General features: G+C 36.9%; 1 protein-coding gene across 3 annotated transcripts in view; it reads right to left on the bottom strand.

Annotated features, from left to right (window-relative positions):
* The window catches only part of LOC150104498 (SEC14-like protein 4), a 233,991-nt gene that overhangs the window by 46,942 nt on the left and 165,710 nt on the right, over nt 1–21,339 (bottom strand). For 2 of the 3 annotated variants that reach the window (XM_090395188.1, XM_090395190.1), the window contains one exon: nt 9,861–9,929. The exons of the other annotated variant lie outside the window; for it this stretch is intronic. The gene's annotated coding sequence lies outside the window, so the exon portion shown is untranslated. The remainder of the gene's footprint in view (nt 1–9,860; nt 9,930–21,339) is intronic. 3 annotated transcript variants of the gene reach the window in all.

Genomic DNA, 21,339 nt, shown 5'->3' with positions numbered 1-21,339 from the left:
TCTATTCTATTCTAGCTGCTATGCTACACCTCTCTCTTCAATTTGAGCACTCCTGTTTCCCTGATCCTGACTGTGATTTCCATTCTTACCTCTCTCATCCTCACCTTTATGCATTCCATCACCTTGTGCTGGAATGCAATCATATCTTCAACTTCATATCCATCTTCCTCCTGTTGTACAATCTGTTGATTTGTGCTATCCTGTTTCACATGTAGACTCTGATCATTTACTGCATTAACTTCCTGACTCTGTGCCTTCTCGGAAGAGTATATAATTAAGCGCATATATAAGTAGTAGACTTTCGGAGGACCCTGTAATCTCTAGACAGCATGTCCCCTGGGTGGCAGATAGGGGAAGCCCACCAGATAAGGTGGTGTGGTCCGAATATATCGAATAAGGACTTGTGGACCAACAGGGACACAAGAGACAATCATCTTGATTGTAAAGGGAAGTGGCACTCCCATGGTCCCCAAGCTGGATCTATCCTCTTCGTCTACTTTGAGGAGGATCCACTTAATTTAATATTTCCTATATGGCCTTACCAGCCAACTCTTCTTATTTTATGACCCTTATGCTATTAGAGTACTCGAGGGCTATGGGTGTCTTTCCATTTCTGGCCTATATCTATGTCTCTTCTATAATATACCTTTTCCCCTTCAATATACCCTATTCCTCCTATGGGTTTAAATTTGGAAGGTTAGTTCAGAAGCCTTAAAGTACCAAGAGAAAAAGGCAATCGAAATGAATTTATTGAAAAGGTAAAACGAAAATAGAAACAACAGAAGATAATACATATAAAAAACTGGAACGTAAGAGGGATAATAATAGATAACAAGATTTTAGAACAGGTGATTACATATGAAAATGAAAAAGATATAAACCTAATAATTGCAAAATATTTAAAAATAGCAGGCCTAATTAACTCTATATTTAAACCTAACCTGGTTCAAAAACATACCAGATTAAAAGTATACAATACTTTAGCTCTACCAGTCCTATTGTATTGAATAAAATGTGGACAATAAAACAAAAAGACAAAGGTTAATAACAGCTGAAATGAAGTTAATGAGAAAAACTACAAAGTATACTCTATTTGATTACAAAAGAAATGAAGAATTTATGAAAGAATTAAACCAGGAATCAGTAAGAGAAAAAATTTTAAAATATAAACATAAATGGATGGATTCTTTCTTTTAAGGTTACATGGTGGTCAACATTCATGGTTAAGAATTTAGGGAGACAAAACACGCGTGTTAAAATAAATACTTTACTTAATACCAAGAAAGTAACAATTGATGTTTAGACCCTATTATTGAGGTCATCATCAGAAAGCTACATGCTCTTGTACTCTACAAAGATAAAATGAATCTAAACTGCTTATCAATCTGCTACATAGCCTGATGAATCTAGTGAGAAAAAACAAGTTAATAAAATAAAAATAAAATAAAGTTTAAAAAAATTACAAACAGAACTACCATAAACATTCCTAAACTTATATGCTCCGTATTTATGCCCATTGAGAAATAGCTTTGTTAAGAGAACAGATCCACAAAGCCCATAAAAACTTAGCGGTTACTCAAGCCAATGTGTTACAACAAAAATTAGAGCTATCTAGCTACATTAATCCCAATATTTGGGATATTCTGGATAAGACTACAGACAACTCAGTGAAGCACATTTTACTTAAAAACAGAGATAAACTAGTATCAAAGTTCCAAGCATTAAAATAACAAGAAAGCAACGGATAATCGGGTTGCCATATCCAGAGGAACAGCCAAGTCAACATTACTAGGAACAACCAATCACCCATAAGCGAAGGCAGAGCCACCAACAGACCACAGCCAAGTTATTAACAAATCAAGCTACAACCTCATCCAAGGAGAAATCTCTCTACTGGAAAAAAAGGTCTGAACTATGCCATTGCACCAAGGTCAGTTAACAAATTAGATTTCATATATCATATCGAAAGAGGTTTAAGATCCCTACCCTCCAATCTAGCAACAAAATATGTATGGAAACATCATACATAATAAACTCAAATAAAAAACTAAGCTGCAACCTTAACAAAATAGACAAACTGGCCCTCAAATGCTTAAAAATAACAAAGACATCGTAATCACAAAAGCAGATAAAGATAATGCTACTGTTGGCCTAGATCGGACAGGCTACCTAGATAAAATGAATCATTTGGTATCGGACAAAACACTTACCAAATGGTGAATTACAACCCCATTAAACACATCAAAAAGAAAACAACAGAATTAATTAAATACGTGATCACTTGGCCAGAAGAAATAACCAAAAAACTAATACCTCATTATGCTTGCACTCCCAGAATTTATGGCCTGCCAAAAATACACTAAACAAACACACCACTACGTCCGATAGTTGAAGGAATTGACAGCCCACATTACCTCTTAGCAAAGAAATTAGCGGCCACACTCATGGAGTTGGTATCCTTTCTTTTAGAGTTACATGGTGATCAGCATTAATTTTAGAAATTATGGACTTTACAAGTGTTATAACTATTTTCATTTCCCGACATTTCAACCTTCATATTAAGGTCATCATCTGGAGTATTTACAAATATACAAGCACAAGTTGAGTTACATTTCACACAGTATGTTAAAGAAACAATGATTTGATCAGTTGTTATTCTACTGGCATGACCTCTAGTGAAAAAAAAAATATATATATATATAAAAAATACAGATAAAATTAAAAATTAATTATTTAGAAACTACATCAAAGCTAAATTCTATTTAAGATAACATAAACTTTCTTTCATATAGATAGTTTTCTTACAGTAACAATGATGTCCTATTTTAACATGACTATTGTTATATTAGATTAAAAATTCTGGATTATCTACAGTCCTATTTATAGTTAACTCTTAGGGAGAAAGGTTCAGTGGGTAGAATATGTGCATTCCATATGCTTGGGATTTTTAGACCATCATTATTGTTCAGATTTGGGTGGTTGATAAGAATCTCACATGCTTCCTTAAATTTACGTTCATACCATGTTTTGGTGTGATGTGCTTTTCCAGTCAATTCTATGTAAAGTGTCCAGGGCATGATCAGAAAGGCCAGCTTCACCATAGTTATTATATTTAATGTGTCGTTTATGTTCCTTTTGTCTGATAGGAATTGTGCATCCTGTTTCCCCTATAAATGAAAGATTACAAGGTGCAGTAAATACGGTATACTCCAGGGTGGGCCAGCGGAGGGAGTGGGTCTTTGGATGAGTTGAGTAAGCTTTTTAATTTTGCAGGAGGTTTAAAGGTGGCTTTGAGGTTGTATTTCTGTAGCATTCTATTTATTTTATCTGATGTCCCTTTAATGGTTATAGTTTTATTGTAGTCTGGTTTATCTTTGTTTCTTATTAAGGTCTTGTAGAGAATTTTATTAATAGTGTTTTGGCTGTAACAATTTTTTAGAAAAATATTGCTGATAACTTTAAATTCATCTTTCAAGGAGTTGATAGATGAATTTAAACACAATATTTTATAAACAAAATCAAAAGCATCACACTCAACGACCAAGTTTTATTAGTCAGCTTTGACATAACTAGTCTTTTCACCAATGTCTTGATGAATGATACTATTATTCTCCAACAGAACACATATCTCCACCTGTCATCATGGCCCTCTTTGCCCATGTACCCCGCTCCAAGTATTTTGTGTGGCAAAACAATTTTTACATACAAAAAGAAGGTAGGGCCATGGGCTCACCACTTTCCCTCTCAATAGCTAACTTTCACATGGAAGACTTTGAGCAACAAGCTCTAGATTCGGCCAGCCTAAAGCCCAAAGTCTGGCTCATATATTACAATCATATTTTCTCCATTTGGCTCCATGGCCACGAAACACTAAATACATTCCTCAGCCACCTGAACAAACAACACAAATGTATCCAATTCACCATTGAAATCGAAAACAACTCTCTTTCTTTTCTAGACACACTCATCACACATCTTCCCTCAGGCTGTCTCTCCTTCTCTGTCTACTGGAAACCTACATACACAGGCCAATACATACACAAAAATTCATACCACCATCCAACAGAAAAACTAGAAGTCATAAGCACCTTCAAACACAGAGCACCACTAATTATTTGCTCGAATGAGCAAGCACTAAACCAGGAATGTGAGATCATTAATCATGCATTTATAAAAAAAATGACTATAACAAAAAAAAAAAAACAATTCGCAAGATCCTCCACAAAAAACACCAACAAAAAAACAAAAAATATTTTAAGAATGCCATAACCATACCATATGTCAGAGGCATTTCAGAAAAAATAGACAGAACAACATCAAGACTACCTTCAAACCCCTGACAAAATTAAGAAGCCTACTCAGGTCTTCCAAAGATCCTCTTCCACACCTAGCCCATCCAGGGGTTTACAAAATCCAGTGTACATGTAACCTACCTTACATAGGGGAAACAGAACGCACTATACCCATCAGGAAAGAACACAAATGACACCTTAAATACCTACATTATGGAAAAACAGGCCTGTCGGTCCATGCACTCCGTACATACCACAGAATCGACTGGAAAGGCACCAAGTTCCTACACTGCACCAAAACTTGATTTGAGAGGAAATTTAAACAAGCATGTGAATGATTAAACACAATCCAAACCTGATCAAAAATGGACTAATCATTCCAAGAATGTGGAGGACCCATCTGCAACCATTACAGCAACCTGAACAAGCCTAGAAGGAAATCTCAATACGAGAGGACTAGGAATGTTTATTGTAGTTCTGTCTGTAATTTTTTTTTAAACTTTATTTTATTTTTATTTATTTCTCATTGGAGGTCAGGCTAGATAGCAGATTGATAAGCAGCTTAGATTCATTTTATCTTTGCAGAGTACAAGAGCATGTAGCTTGTTTTTTTATACATATGTATTTTTCTGATGATGACCTCAATATACAGGGGTCGAAATGTCAATTGTTACTTTCTTAAGTAAAGTATTTATTAAAATTGTTACTTTCTTAAGTATTAAGTAAAGTATTTATTTTAACATGTGTTTTGTCTCCCTAAATTCTTAATCATGAATTAATGGATGGAACACATTGAAAGAATGAAAGCAAAGATTACCGAAACCATTAGGAATAAGAAAACCAGAACATCCTCTTAAGAGATTTGGTGATGACTACTAAGGCTGGAACAGGCCACTCTAGGCCTAAATCCTTGTCAAGCATGATGATAAGTAGTAGAATAGGGAATCACCATATTTTTAAAATACTCTGAGTCAGTGATAGTTATAGTATTCCTTTTTTTCCCATTTGGTATTGAAATAAATTATAATTGATAAGCAGTTATATTTCTGTTATAATCCTGTATGCACAAGAAACAAAGTTTGCACTTGAAGTATCTTCACGATAAGGCCCTCTGTATAGAAGCTGTTGACTTTACATGAATTGCTTTAGTATTCCATAATACCAAGTTGACTTCCTTTCATTCATGCTTTATGGGGATCATAACCTGTACTACATGTATATATGGAAAATATATGACTTTTGCCTTGATTTGTCAGAAGAGAGGATTGGAATATGTGGATGCTTGGAGGGCATTTGTGGACAGAAAGGAGCTGTATGTGAGAGACCACTTGTATTTGAATTAGGAAAGACGTAGGCATCTGGAGAGATTGCTGTTTTCTGAACGAGTTGGAGTGTCAGTGGAGGAAAACTAGAATTCCCAGGTGGATGGTAGATGGAGTGGCCTCTTGTGGGAATAGGTGATTAGGGGAAGGGGAACGACATCAGGTAACACCGAGTCCAGTGGAGTCTAGAGGAGATAATGATAGGTATAGTAGCAGTGACACTTTTATGCTTTATACTAATGCCAAGGTATCGAGAATAAAGGAGATGAATTGGTGGTGTTGATAGCATCACTCTGGCCAAAGATTATTGGGATCTCTGAGACGTGGTTGACAGAAGAGGATATAATAACAGGAATAGAAGTAGCAGGGTACATCATTTTTTGGCAGGATAGGAAGGAAAAGTGTGGTGGTGGAGTACTGCTTATGATAAGTGACAACTTATGTCCACTAAGAGTGGAGGCTTTGGAAGGCAGTGACACTAATGATTTGGAAAGAATATGGTGTGAGGTAGAGATGGACAAGACAGGATATTTAGTGGGGTGTTGTTACAAAAAAAAAGAGAGTGGGGGAGCGGAGATATTTAGATAGTTGAGATTGCCAAGTGCAAGAAGAATGATTGTTATGGTTGATTTTAACCTACAATGGTGTAAATTGGGGAAAAGGAAAATGCATGTAGCAATAGGGGAACGGAATTTTTGGAATTCTTGAGGGACAGATGTCTTAGGTAACATGTAATAGAGGGAACAAGAGGTTCAAGAGTTTTGGATTTGGTTATAGCATCAGAAGAGCTGATAATAAATGAGATGACATCTTTCACCCCTGTTGAAAAGAGTGACCATGTAGTTTTGACTGGAAGATGAATAGATATGCAGGATTATCAAAGAAAAGGGAACATATGAGGAATTATAATGCAGGTGACTATATAATAGTTTTAGATGTCAACTTGGGGCAGTTCCATGGACTGCAGAATTTGAAGGCAGGATATCATTAGGAAATTGTGAACGAATATTTGTTGGCAGCAATAGTAAGCTGTATTCCACTAGTGAAGATGACGACACAATTTGATGTAAAGTGGATAACAAACAATATCAAACCTGAACTGCAGATGATAAAGAGGTTATGGAAGAGATATAAGGAGAAGGGTGGAGAGCAGATGCATGAAGAATATAAACTTCAGGTCACCAGAGTGACTGGTATGGTGACGAAGGCGAAACTGGAATATGAGAAGAGATTGGCACTAAGATCCAAAGAAAATCCTAAGAAATTTTTTAGCTATGTGGCCAGTAAGAGGAGAAATGATTGTGGAAGAATGACACTGTGGGATAAAAATGGGAATAGAGTGACTGATGCAGAGAACATAGAGGAGTTGTTCAATGAACACTTTATTGGAGTATTTCATCCTGGAGAAGGTTTTAATACTAGACGTATAGCGTAGATTTAGAGGTGCAGGAGGAGAGTGTGTTCCAAATGCTGAGTACTCTGGATGTCAGTAAAGCTGTGGGACTGGATGGTATTTCACCACAAGTTTTGAGAGAAAGTGCTAGAGAACTGACAGCTCCATTGAGCTGGCTCTTCAATAAGTCTGGCTGTGGGATAGGTACCCAAGGAATGGACGTAAGGTAAGATACTGCTGCTACTCAAGGGAGGTAGCAGACTGGAAAAGTCTAATTATAGGCTAGTTTGTGTGTCAGTAGTTGTTGAGATCCTGGATAAATTAAAGGACTGTATACAGCATTTGGAAGCTGAGGGCAATGTTATCTGTGAGAGTCAACATGGTTTTGTTAAGGGGCGCTCTTGCTTTAGTAATATGATTACCTTTTCTAATAAAGTAACAAGAGAAGTTGATGAGGGAAAGGAATATACTGCTATTTTTTTGGATTTTGCAAAGGCAATTGACAGGGTGTCACATGATAAGCCGATATTTAATTTGCAGCATCTGAGTTTAAATGTCAGGATAGTCAACTGGATTTAGGATTCACTATCTGATAGGTTTCAGAGAGTTGCATATGGTGTGGCAATATCAAAGAGGCAGAAGGTTACAAGTGTGGTCCCACAGGGTTCAGTACTGGGACCTATATTGTTTAACCTTTATATCAATGACATTGTCAGTGGATTGCAGGGCGATATTCAGTTGTTTGCAGATAATGTGAAGGTGAGATGGGTTATTAGTAATAGTGCAGATGTGGCAGCCCTGCAAGATGGTTTGAGGCCAATCTGGGAGTGATCAATCATCACCCCCAGATTGGCGAATGAATGAATGCGGGTGATGGTTTAATTCAGCAAAATGTAGTATTGAAGTTTGGGATGCATTCATGGGGAAACAAGAGATCTGGGGGATGATGATTGATAGACAACTGAAATTCAGGGAAAATAATGTAAAGGTGGTGAAGGTAACCCAGAGGATTGCTGTAATAATGAGGACACTGACCTTCAGAGATAAAAGAGTTATCATTCCATTGTATAAGACCCTGATCAGACCACACTTAGACTATTGTTCTAAAATTTGGTACCCAGGATTTGAAAGGGATAAATTAACTGTAGAAAGGGTACAGAGGCAGATAACAAAGATGTTTTCAATACTGTACAATGTTAGTTATCAGGATCGGCTGAGGGAATGTGGACTGCAGAGTATGGTAGATAGAAGGAGAGGTTATATGATTGAGACTTTTAAACTGTTGAGAGCTAGGTGCAGTGTTGATACTGGGGAGTTCTTTTGCTTGGTGGAACAGAGGGAAGGAGTGATGACAAGAGGCCATCCCTGGAAGTTGCAAAACTAAGCTGTGAGCAAGAGGGTGAGGAGTGGTTTCTTTGCATGGAGAGTGGATGAACCGTGCATTGCCTAATAGGGTGGTGAGAGCAAGAACGGTCAATGAGTTCAAATAGTGGTATGATAGAATCTGTGTTTTCTAGGAAGGACCACCCACAATGAATCTTTTGACTCCATTGAGGACTGAATAATAATAATGATAATAATAATTTTTCCTCAGTATCTCCCACTGAATGAGACCTCAGCAAAGGTTGAAACCAGTCTGGAAATCCTTTCCAAAATGCACAGCAATATGCACGTATAAATGGAAATGGTGCGCTTTGCATTATGGGATACTAAGGTAATTGATCTAAAGTCAACACCCTACATACAAAGAGCCTAGTTATGATGATATTTCACATGCCAATTTTGGCATGTGAAATATCTATATTGACTTCACGTGGTTATGACCTGTTCATAACCACGTGAAGAAAATCTAGTTTTTCATTTCATTTTAATTCATGTCTAATTGTATTTTATTTGCTATTCAAAAGTTCATGTGCTTATAAAAATATTTATTTTTAATTATAATTCAGTATTATAGATCACAGTATCTATTATAGTGAGTGATAGATTTATAGAACTGTATATAGTTATAGCCAGGAATTGACAAATATGTTTGCCCACTCTCCCATAGTGAGTAAATTTCACCAGCTGGTGAGGACCTGTATATGAAAGAGAATATTTTTTTATTTAATGAAAAACTTTCTGAACAAAATCTATTTAACTTTAAGAAGACGTAGATGCAGCACCACTAATCTTTATGGAATTCTTATTGACTTATTGTGACGTAGGGACAATGATTTAAAGGAATGGGGGGGGGCACTCTGCAGCATGTAAATTTTTTTTGTGGTGAGTAGGATTTGCATATAATTGCTTGAGGCCTGGTACATTATATAGACAGCTTGCAGTCTCTATAATGTGCTCTTTGCCAGTTATGCTTGTAGAAGCATAACTGGCAAAGAGCACATAGGCTTTAGCATTGAACTGCTAAAGATGACTTGGTCATCTTTAGCAGTTGTTGGTTTGTTATTTCATTATGTTTCTTACTGAGGACTACATTCCTGATTGAACTCCCAATTTCTCCATATTATTAAAGCATTCAAAATTTTGAAACTTCCAGCAAATAACACATGATTAAATGCAAGAATGTTTAATTAATAATAACACCAGGTAGAATATTGCATTTGCTTCCATTAATTAGCTAACTGTTGATTAAGCTAATGTCAGTTGAGTAGAAGTTGTCTTGGATACTAGCAAGCTTAATTAAGCCATAATAATAATTTTTGTCAAACTTTATGAAAGAGCACCACTTGTATGTTATTATATGTAATAATTTCTTATTTACATACTCTGAAGCAATTCCTCATTTGTATGTGTACCTTGTTTATAGATGGAAAATAATAATTTTCATTTTCCTTTGATTTTTAGACTATTTACCTGTGTGTTTATCTTAAATCACCATATTTTGTAATTCCAGAACATGGATCTCTCCAAAAGTAAGTTCCTCTTTAAAAAAAAATAATATTATAATAAATCATTCTGTCTGCATTTATACATATACTTTATTTTTATGCAATTTATCTGTATCTCATTTCAAAATTTTTAAATTATTTTATTGGTTAATGGAAAAGCTTTTCCTCCCAAGGAGATAAAGTTGTTCAGAGGAAAAATTTCCAAAGAAGGAAAGTTAATTACATATCATCATCATCATTCAGACATCAATGGAATTAATAGACTCTGCACTCACTCTCTTATATAGTGCATTCTTCCTTTTTTTAGAAATAGGCTTGATTATGTGCTTGCTTCCACTCATTGGGATAAGTGTTGGCTTACAGGACAAGTAATTGCTCTAGAGAACGATGTTTGAGTGCAGTTCAAGAGATGCCATCAAGACCAGAAGAGTTTTTAGAATGCAAGTTGTTTAGTATTCTTCTGATGTCTTTTTTGGTGAAAATCCACATGAGGCATTCAGTACTGAAATTCTTATGTAGGTAGGAGACAGTTTGCCTTGGTCATATATGCAGACGTTGGAGGAAAATTGATGCCAGTGAGTCAGTTTTATCTTTAGTTACTATAACTGTGATGCTATCTGGATGAGAGAGGGAAGTGCAGGTGATTAAAAGTTGTGTCCAATGGTCTTAGCAAAGGATCAGATGGCGCAACTTCTGTTTGGAGAAAACAAGTTTTTTGCTGTTGTCCTTTATTAAATCAGGTTTGGATTTTTAGATGGTTGTTTTGCATTTATTTCATGCTTCAGTAGGCTGAATATGAAGCTGGTGTTCTTGATGCAGGCCACCTGAATTTTTCATTTTTATTTTTATTTTTTTTATTGATTTCTTTGGTCATACTTTCTGTTGAACCAGGACTTGGAGAGTAGATGAAAATTAATGGGAATGAAGGTCTTCATGCTACTGAGAGAAAATGTACATGGCTCACTTGGAACAGACAAATGAGTTATGAACATGACTCACTTGGAGCAGGCATTTGTGACACATACTATGGCATTGAACATTAGAAGTTCCAGAGATTATCCTGCTTAATACCAATGTAGTACCAAAGGGCAAGACTAGGAGTAGGTGGAGGAATGCTGTTCTGTGAGAGAAGAGACTTTCACAAGATTCTTATTTGAGTTACTTAAGAAGAGATTGCTCTACAGTGTATCTGGAAGAACTGGGTAAGACAAGTGAAGGGAATTCAGATATGAAGATGTGCGATCTGCATTATGTCATTGTTTATAACAATAACTTTTGCATCTCATCTAGTTTGGTCGATAGTGAAAAGAAGAGCTAGTTTGAATTGTGAACAATATGGTCACCTAGGACTCTGCTATTTTGGATGGCTGGATTTTAGATGGTTGAGCTTCATGGAGAGGAAGTTGAAGAGGTCAGATAGTTTTTGGAATTTGGAGTTAAATGCAGCAGCTGAATGTTACAAAATGGGACAAGAAAACCTTGAGCCAAAGCAGGTCAAAAGGAGAGGATTCTAAATTAGTCATTCTCTAACATGCATTGTCAAATCTCACAAAGTCAGAGCTTCTGTCCTTATGATGAAAGGAATGGTTAAGTGTGTAACTTGGATTTCGAAGGGTGGTTAATCTTTAATACAGATCTATTCATCTCTCAAACTCATCCCAAATGTTCCAGAACTGTATTAGTTTCTCTTCACACATCTCTCGTAATATTTTATTCACAATTGTTGTTGAATGTGTCATTTAAACTCTGTCATACCTGGGTACTCTCTTGCTTACTTACTCCTTCTAACATCTCTGTCTCTACTCCTTTTGCCCTCCAGAAAAACAAAGTTTGTGCAGCTTCTTATTTACCATACCTCTAATAATTGAATCCCCATATAATGCCACTTTGAAATCATTCTCTATGTCTTTCATTCAGATTTTTATTCCTTCCTTTATTCTTTACCTTTGCATTCATTTGTTTGCTCATCATTCTCAATTTCATGATTAAATTTTTCATTGCTTTCTCACTGTCATTTGAGCTTGTTATTGCCTTTGGTTGCATTCTCATTATCACCATCAATCTTGCATGCTGTCTTACCATTGTTCACATTCTCATTCACATTGTCAGATTGTTTCCATTGTTGTGTTAAATGTTGATTGCACCTTATTTCTCACTTTCATTCTCACAAACTGTTTCACTCTCTTTCTTGCCATCAGATTCACTTGCTTCATTATTATCTATACTTACGTTCTCTTATTCTTTCTGTACACTAACCCTCATTCTTATGCTGTAAGAATGAGGGTTAGTGTACATTGCCATTCGTACTTTGTTCGAGATTGTTTACTCCAAAATGCAACTTCAAGCCTGAAATTCCATTAGTATGTCATCTACATATCTACTTCTCTATTCAGTCTCTCTATTTGCATATCCTTAACATCATTTCACTGAGCAGGGTATCATTCTTCAAAAATTGACATTGATAAAGTCATATAGTGCCATCTGGTGAGGTTGTCTGCATTGATAGAAAAATCAGAACTCTGCAGTGGACCTAATAAGTTAAAGAGGCAGTCAAAGAAAAGAAGAAAGCATACTGAAGTTCCTGGCAAGTTAAGTTGTCAGCTTGTGTTCTTAGAGAATACAGAGAAAACTATAAGAAAGCAAACAGTGGTTTGCTTTCTTACAGTTTTAAAGCTAGTGTAAAACTAGCTAAACAAGGGTCATAGGAAGACTTTGGTAAGAACATAGAAAATAAATATCAGAGATGACAATATTATTTATTATTATTATTCCTTTACACCTCCAAGGAGTCCAAAGACTTATCAAGGGAGGGCATCTACTCTACAACATTGTCTCCACCACTTAATCCATCAACTACATCGAACAGCCACTACCATCATGATCATCTACAACAATGGCATCTACTGCCACCACCACCACTATTATTTTTATCTGTAAATTAAGTGTGTTCTCAAGGAAAAGTTGTATGAGGGTTTTCATCCCACATACAACTTTTCTGTATGTGGGATGAAAAACCCGAGTTTCTGGGATAAAAAACACTACTACCTCTGTATGAGATTGGCTAAATCACCTTCAATTGAAAAAAATCTGTATAGAGATTCCTCTAGTCATGATGAGAATTGAACTTAGGCCTTTTCCAATTGAAGGGTGCAAAACACCATCATTCTTCCAATTGTGCTATGGATGCACTTATTCTGGAGTTTATTGAAAAAAATAATAAGCTTAGAAATGAAGCATAGAGTACTGTAAAATAAACCAGAGATAACAAAGGCGACATAAAAACTCAAGATATAGATAGCATAATTAATAATCACATTTTTAGTCATATACATTGTTTATTTATACTAGATGTATTTCCTCAACATGTTTCACTGTCTGTATGGTGATTCATAAACACCATTCATGAACATGAGGACTACAATAACAAACTGAAAATTTTGTTATCCTATACAGCAACTTTCCTATAGTAAAAAACCATATGGTATCAATTAAAAGCTAAACTTTAATCCTGCTAGAAAACATTACAAGTTGGCTTACTGAAATTGTGTTCAAACTAAGTAAATTTCTATCCTCATACACCAACACTATATGTGCTGCATATAGTTGGATGGCATCATTTGTCTTACCTATGAACTAGCAAAACAGTTCAGTTGAGGAGAGGGGACATGATAGAAACTTTTATTACCCATTACTACCCTTTATTATTACCTCATGGAGTCAAAGACTCATCTGGGAGGTCCTTTTATCACACACACACAGCTCATCATACCATGCTTTCAACACATTCAAACTCCCTGCAGACACCACACTCTCAGGCAAGGCATTCCAATCATTTACAACTCTGCTTGAAAAAACCTGCCTCTCACTCCATTACTCACACTTTCTTTATACATTTTCCAGGGATGACCTCTGGTTCTCCCCCTATTTTCAGTAGACTTCTCCAGCATTGATCCTATAACAACCCCTTACCAACTTGTAGGTCTCTATCATATCTCCCCAAAAAAAACCCTGTCCACCAGACTCTGCAAATTGCATCTCCTCAATCTTTCCTTAAACTCGACATTCCAGAGGTCAGAAACTACCTTAGTCAGTCTACTTTGGACCCTTTTCAACATCTCTTCATCCTTCTGAAAACCAGGTGACCAAATCTAGGCACAATAGTCCATGTGTGGCATAATCAAAGCATTATACAACGGAACAAGAATCTCCATACTTCTACATGTCAGTGTCCTCCGCATCATTCCCAGAAGCCTTTGTGTTGTCTTCACAATTTTGGCTATGTGTCCCCTAAATTTCAGATCCTTATCCACTATCACTCCCAGATCTCTTATTTCTTCTACCTCCAACAATGTATCCTCACCAAGCTTAAATTCCGCATCCATCTTTGTTTTCCAAATTTTAAAACCTTGCATTTTGCAACATTGAACTCATATCCCCATTTCCATGCCCAATCACTCAATTTATTCAAGTCTTCCTGCAAGGACACAGCATCCTCACTACTCTTCATGGTTTGTCCAAACTTTGCATCATCTGCAAACAACTGAATATCACCATCCAAATCTTCGCCTATATCATTAACATACCAGTTAAACAGTAATGGTCCTAAAACAGATCCCTGAGGCACTCCACTAGTGACGTTCCTTTTCCTGGACATCACTCCCCCATACATAACTTGTTGATACCTATCAGACAGCCAATCTCCAATCCAATGCACCAATCTAATATCCAATCCCATCTGCTCCAGTTTGACTATCAATTTATCATGAAGTACTTTATCAAAAGCCTTTGTGAAATCCAAGTATATCACTGTGTATCCTTCTCCTCTGTCCATGGAAGACTTATTACACCTTATTGTAATAAGTAAGTAGATTACTAAAACATGACCTCCCTTTAGCAAATCCATGCTGTCCATCAAAGATGATACCATTGTTGTCAATGCAACTCTGGAACTTAGTTCTCACAACAACTCCATTGAACTCAAGCATTAAACTATAGGCCTATCTGTGTGTCAGGTGTTGTGGTTCGATCACATCCTTTATGAAGTGGCACATTCTTGCCCTTCTTCCACTCCTTAGGAACTTGACCGAGTGCAAGACTCATATTAAAAAAATATGTTAAGAGAGGTGTCAACTTCCTGGCACATTCCTTCAGAATATGTGACGATATATTATCAAGTCCCACAGCCTTATTAACATCTAGTTTACTCAACTCCCCATACACCTCTTGTTCACTTACAGTCAGTCTCTCCTCCCCAACATCTACTGCTTTCAATTTCTCCATGAAGTCTCTTTCAATCTTGTGAATGTGAACTGCTCATTAAGTATCTCCACTACACATTCTGCAACAGCTGTCTTTATACCATTTTCTCCAATCAATGTCATCCTTCCATAATCATTCTTTCTTTTGCTGGCTACATATTGATAGAACTCCTTAGGATTCTTTATCCAAGCTTCATTAGCCGGCTGCTGTTCATTCCTCTCTTTAGCTACCCTCAACCAAGTGAATCACCCTCCTTGCCTGGTCTTTGTAGACCTCATGGAATTGGTTATTTCCACTTCACTTATGCTGCCTCCACAATGCCCTTTTTCTCTGTATAGCATGCTTAATCTCTTTATTCATCCATCTCACACCTACTTTATTTAACCTTCTCACCCTTGGAATATATTTAGACATTGCATCTACTAGATAGTTTTTGAAAATCCCCCAAGCTGCACTGATCTCTTTTCGAGCTAACTCCTCATTCCATGTTACACCAACAAGCTGTCTTCTGAGCTCTTCATAATCACCCTGCTTTTAGTTTCACATATACTCTTTTCTCACAGAGGTCCTCACACTGCTGACAACCACCCAGGTAATCACCTCATGGTCACTCTGCTGGATGATTTGACACCTCATTTATAATTACATCCTCTGATAAGATGACCAAACCCAAGATCCTCAATCCTTGCTTGCCCTCTGTTACATATTGTCTGAGGTACTTATCCCTCAAAAACTCAAGAAACTCATTTTCTTTACTTCCAGTTGCTATCTCATCATTCCAGTCTATATTGCCATAGTTAAAAAAACCCATAAGGATCACTGTTTTCTTATTTACTTGGCTAATTTGATTGTACATTTCATTATCACCACCATCCACATTACCTGGTCTATAACAACATCCCACCAAGTATTTGATTCCATTCACCTCTATCTCACACCATACTGCCTCAAAACCACTGGAGCTATTTCCCTCTTGCATCTCTACTTTGTATGTACATAACTTTTTCTCTATCATCAATATCACTCCCCCTCCGTTTTTACTCCTATCCTCACGAAACACATCACATTGTTCCATCTCTATTCCTGTTAGGATGTCGTCCTCATCTAACCATGTCTCACTTATTCCAACAATCTTTGGGTGAATAGACTCGATTAGTGCATCCATTTCATCTGTCTTGTTTCTTACACCTCTAGCATTTCTGTATAAATACAACAGCTCATTCCTGGATCTACAGCTAGTTCCACTGATACCACTTACTCGATGTGATCTCTCCATGCTTGACTGGAACCATTTCTCTTTCTGCTTATTCATTTTGTGGTAACATTTCATCCCCATCCTGTTTACATGATTATCAACATAGATTAATTCACCTCACATATTCTCAAGAGGCTTCTTAATATCGCATCTTTAATATGATTCTATGATTCACTCAGAATTTATTTTATTCTTCACTCCTCTGATTTTTCTTTGAACTCTCATATCTGTGGCTTTGTAGTCTTCTAGAAATCCAAAGATATGATCCCACAGCCATCATCTATCAACTCTTCTAGTTCTAAATTTATAGATGAAAATGAATATAAAAATGAATGATAACTCATTTAAAAAAAATTATTTGATGTAAAATTTGATGTGAAGGATTATAGAATGGCAAATAAGCAGTAATAGATAATTCTATAAAGCATGTCAGTAATAGCTAATGTAAGATAACTAAAATTTCTTAATAATTTCCTAACTTAAAAAAAAGAAAGAAAAAGTATATATATGCTGCTAGGAAATCAGTCAAAAGACATCCCTAGTGGCATGTTACGTTGTGCCATGTAACGAGTCAGAGGTATGTTTTTAATAGCCAGGTGTTTGTAGCCAGTATAAATTGGAGGAATACGATGCTCCCAAGTCAGTGCAAATGCATCCAGGTGAAATGCATGCAAGAAGGGAACTGACAGAGTTTGAAATAGCCAATAATAGGATGCTATATTGTAGGCCTATCTGTTCGCAGACTGTTGACAAATTGAGCCACCAGAGGTAAAAAATCAGTGATACCATATTGACATGGAAGTGCAGGCAGTCAAATGCTATCTGCAGTGGATGATGCACCACACTCGCTGAATGTAGCCGTATGGTCCTACAAAAAACTGCCATTCATTGGTTGACATACTGAATGTGGAGTTTCTAGCATCGACTGGAACATGAATCTGCACAAAAACATTCAGAACTGAATTTCACAATATTAGTTTCCATGGTAGGACTGCAATATGCAGTCCTACCATGGAAGGACTGCATATCGGTGGTGCAAAGAGCATGTACAGTGGGACATGGAAGCTTGGAAAACTGAGTTATGGAGCGACGTATCATGCTACACCATCTACCATACAGATTGACAGCTGTGGGTATGACAGATGCCTGGTGAAATTTTCTTACCAGACTGCATAACCCCAACTTTGAAACTTAAAGGTGGCATTGTGATGGTATGGTCCTGTTTTTCCTGCTTTGGCCTCAGAATTCTGTTTTTTGGTGCCACGAACATTGAACTTTGAGAGGTATCTGAACATTGTGGGCAGTGTACTGCTTCCTACTTTGTGGCCTTTCTGCATTGACTATTGTTTCTTTCAGCAAGACAGTGTACTGTGTCATAAGGCTGTTGCTGTTACTATGTTAATACATGGTTTGTGGACATGAATGTCACCATTCTTGACTGGCCACCACAGAGCTGTGATGTCATCCCTATTGAACAGCAATAACCCATAACCCACAGATGAACTGTAGCATCGTGTTGGGGTCATTTTGCTCCAAAACAGTACAGAACCTCATTATGTGCCTACAAAAAGGATGGTCCATAACTCCCATTGATTACTATCGTACACTTGTGGAATGTATACCCTCCTTCCCCTCTAGAATTGCTGCAGTCATCACAGTGAAAGGAGGTCCTACATCTTAACAAGGAGGACAGCATGACTGTTTGTTCTTCACACTGTGGTGTCGTAAAATAACATAACACAACATGTAACATCTGTGGGATGAACTGTAGCATCGTGTGAGGTAATTTTGCTGAACAACAGTACAGAACCTCATAATGTGCTACTTTTTAAATCTACTAATCTTTCTATCTCTCACAAAGGAGATAGACATAGACCATTGGATCTGTTTAAGTTAGGACAATGAAGTAAAGTTTCACACATTGCTTTATAAAAATATTCTGTGAGGAAACAACTTTTATGAAGGAGTCTTTTCTAGTACCAATAAATTCTATGTTCAGCTTGCTCGGCAATTCCAGAGTGCTCAGGTTCGTGATATTTAATGTAAGTCCTGTGTTCTTCTAGATGAATAAAAACAGATCTTCCAGTTTGTCCAAAATAAGATAATCTGCAAGAGCAAGGAATCTGCTAGACTCCTGAAAAACCCTTAGTAAAAGAGAGAAAGGTGGAGATTTTTCTGATGAGGTGAAAGTCAACAAAAATATTCAGCGGTTTTAAAACTTTTGCTATGCATTCATTCAGAAATGCCTTCCACTTAAGGGATAGGAACGTAGTTATTTTTTTCTGTTTTGGAAGAGGCAGAGATACCATAGCTGCTAAAAGAATCCTTAAAACCATTCGATAAAAAACTGGATTTAATATGTTATAATCCTTTCTGTAAAAGTTTGTCTGAAGAATGTAAAGATCAAGCACAATGTAAAGTCTTAATAGTTCCGGCCTTTTGACTAGAATGATGATGAGAGTTAGCATTTTCATTTAGATCTAATTAGACATTCATACAGATACGTGGATGATGTATTTGCAAATCGGAATGGCTCTTCTTCTGAGCTGCAATAGTTTCTTTCCAAATTAAATGCACTTCATCGGATCTAGTTCACCTTAGAAGAAGAAGAAGTAAATAACCATTGGAGACTGGTTATCTGATAGGTATCAACAAGTTGTGTATGGGGAGTGATATCCAGGAAAAGGAAAGTTACTCGTGGTGTGCCTCAGGAGTCTGTTTTAGGGCCATTACTGTTTAACTTCTATATATTAATGATATTGGTGAAGATTTGGATGGAGATATTAAGTTGTTTGCATATGATGGAAAGTTGGGACGAACCATTAAGAGTAGTGAGGATGTTGTGATCATGCAGGAAGACTTGAATAAATTGAGTGATTTGGCACAGAAATGGGGATGCGAGTTCAGTGTTCCAAAATGTTAGGTCTTAAAATTTGGAAAACAAAAATGAGATGCAGAATTTATGTTTTGTGAAGATATATTGTCGGAGGTGGGGGAAATAAGAGATCTGTGGGTGATAGTGGATAAGGATCTGAAATTTAGGGTTATACATAGCCAAAATTGTGAAGACAACACAAACGTTCTGGGAATGATGAGGAGAACACTGACTTGTAGAAGTAGAGAAATTCTTGTTCCATTGTATAAGGCTTTGATTAGGACACACATGGACTATTGTGCCCAATTTGGTCAACTGGTTTATAGAAGGATCAGGAGAAGTTGGAGAGAGTCCAGAGGTGACTGATGATGGTAGTTTCTAACCTCTGGAATGTCGAGTATGAGGAAATATTGAGAAGATGCAACTTGCAGAGTATGGTGGAGAGGAGGAGGATGGGAGATGTGATAGCGACCTACAAGTTATTAAGGGGTTGTTATAGGATCAATGCTGGAGAAGTTCTACAGAAAATAGTGGGAGATCAGGGGAGAACCAGAGGTCATCCCTGGAAACTGTATAAAGATGGTGTGAGTAGGGGAATGAGAGGAAGGTTTTTTCGTGCAGAGTTGTAAATGATTGGAATGCTTTGCTTGAGAGTGTAGTGTCTGCAGGGGGTTTGAACGTGTTCAAAGCATTGAATATGATTGATGAGCTGTGTGTGTGATAAAAGGACCTCCCATATGAGTCTTTGATTCCATGATGTCTTGGGTAATAATAATAATAATAAAAATAATAAGATAGCCATTCTGAAAAAAAAAATGAAATTCATTCTCCCTGCACAGTCGCAGTCATGTTAAGGGATCATTTTGCTTAATCTTCAAAACTTTGTAGGATCCAAATAACCATTGGAGACTGGCTATCTGATAGGTATCAACAAGTTGTGTATGGGGAGTGATATCCAGGAAAAGGAAAGTTACTAGTGGTGTGCCTCAGGGATCTGTTTTAGGGCCATTACTGGTTAACTTTTATATATTAATGAAGATTTGGATGGAGATATTCAGTTGTTTGCAGACGATGCAAAGTTGGGATGAACCATGAAGAGTTGAGATGATGTTGTGACCTTACAAGAAGACTTGAATAAATTTGGCATGGGAATGGAAATATGAGTTCAATGTTGCAAAATGTAAGGTTTTAAAATTTGGAAAACAAAGATGAGATGCAGAATTTATGCTTGGTGAGAATATATTGTTGGAGGTAGAGGAAATAAGAGATCTGGGGGCGATAGTGGATAAGGATCTAAAATTTAGGGGACACATCACCAAAATTGTGAAGACAACACAAAGGCTTCTGGGAATGATGTGGAGGATACTGATGTGTAGAAGTAGGGAGGTTCTTGTTCCGTTGTATAAGGCTATGATTAGGCCACACATGGACTATTGTGCCGAGATTTGGTCACCTGGTTTTGAGAAGGATGAAGAGAGGGTCTAGAGGCGATTGACTAAGGTAGTTTCTAACTTCTGGCATGTCAAGTATGAGGAAAGATTCAGAAGATGCAACTTGCAGAGGCTTGTGGACAGGAGGAGGAGGAGGGGAGATATGATAGAGACCTACAAGTTATTAACCCTTTCAGCCCTAGTGATTCCAATTGGAATCACTAACTTACTTGGCTTTATTACGTGGCCTTTATTTCTTGGCCCATATTTAGTGGCGAATGATTCCAATTGTTATCCTAAAATGTATTATTCAGAAAAATACTTGATACTCTTGCTTTTTAGACCTAAAGACAAAATAAATAGAAAGAAAATTTTTTTTCACTTGTAAAAAAAAAATTCAAGTCAGAAATGGGTTGTTATAGGATCAATACTGGTGAGGTTCTATAGAAAATAGTGGGAGATCAGGGGGAAAACCAGAGGTCATCCCTGGAAGCTGTATAAAGATGGTGTGAGTAGGGGAGTGAGAGGAAGGTTTTTTTCGTGCAGAGTTGTGAATGATTGGAATGCCTTGTCTGAGAGTGTGGTGTCTCTGCAGAGAATTTCAGTGTGTTTAATGTGTTTGATA

Source organism: Typopeltis vanoorti, chromosome 7 (genome assembly GCF_054136105.1).
Source record: "Typopeltis vanoorti isolate ZY-2024b chromosome 7, IOZ_Tvanoo_1.0, whole genome shotgun sequence".
NCBI classification, from domain to species: Eukaryota; Metazoa; Arthropoda; class Arachnida; order Uropygi; family Thelyphonidae; genus Typopeltis; species Typopeltis vanoorti.
Note: the sequence above shows the minus strand (reverse complement) of the source record. Positions and strands in the feature narration are given on the sequence as shown.